Here is an 881-nt window from a genome sequence, read left to right on the forward strand (position 1 = left end):
TATATATATATATATATATATATATATATGCGTTTGTGTTTGTATGCATCTGTGTGTCTGTGTTTATCCCTGCACCATCTCTTGACAGCCGACGTTGGTGTGTTTACATCCCCGTTACTTAGCACAGAATAAGTACTAGGCTTACAAAGAATAAGTCCTGGAGTCGATTTGTTCGACTGGAGGTGGTCCTTCAGCATGGCCGCATTCATAATTGCATGTATTTATGTATGTATGTATGTATGTATGTATATATATATATATGTTATACACATCGATGGATAATTAGATGTAAAGGTATATATACATACATACATACATACATACATACATACCTACAAGGACGGGTGGATCTCGGACAGAAGTCTCGAATACAAATTTTTAGGTGTTCGATCAACTGAAATACCAGACTTATTGGCATATAAATGGCTGAGTACACTGCAGACATGTGGACACGTCACGTACTCCAGAGGCAGAATCTGCTTTAAACTGCGTGGTAAGTGTGTACCTTTTGAATTACAGATAAAATCCATCCTACAGGCTTCAATACAGTTTTCGTCAACCGAATTTCTCTGATAAGCCATACCGCAGCCGGAGTCTATAGAAAACAACACTTTTCTAAGACGCCCGGCTGCAGAATCGAAACTGAGTAGTTATGATTCAAGAAGGAAGATACTGAAAAATTCAGCCACTCTGCACTTACACACACGCACACAAACTCACTCACACTTACACTCACACTCGAGCGCGAACACACACACACACATACTTACGTGGTGTGTGTGTGTGTGTGTGTATGTGTGTGTGTGTGTGTGTCTGTAAATATGTACCTGTGATTGTATGTGTGTACGTATATATATACATACGTATATATATATATATAT

General features: G+C 38.5%; 1 protein-coding gene across 1 annotated transcript in view; it reads right to left on the reverse strand.

Annotated features, from left to right (window-relative positions):
• LOC106881492 (uncharacterized) overlaps positions 1-881 on the reverse strand; it is a 79,989-nt gene that overhangs the window by 77,098 nt on the left and 2,010 nt on the right. The gene's annotated exons all lie outside the window — the stretch shown is intronic.

The sequence above is a fragment of the Octopus bimaculoides genome, chromosome 17 (assembly GCF_001194135.2).
Source record: "Octopus bimaculoides isolate UCB-OBI-ISO-001 chromosome 17, ASM119413v2, whole genome shotgun sequence".
NCBI classification, from domain to species: Eukaryota; Metazoa; Mollusca; class Cephalopoda; order Octopoda; family Octopodidae; genus Octopus; species Octopus bimaculoides.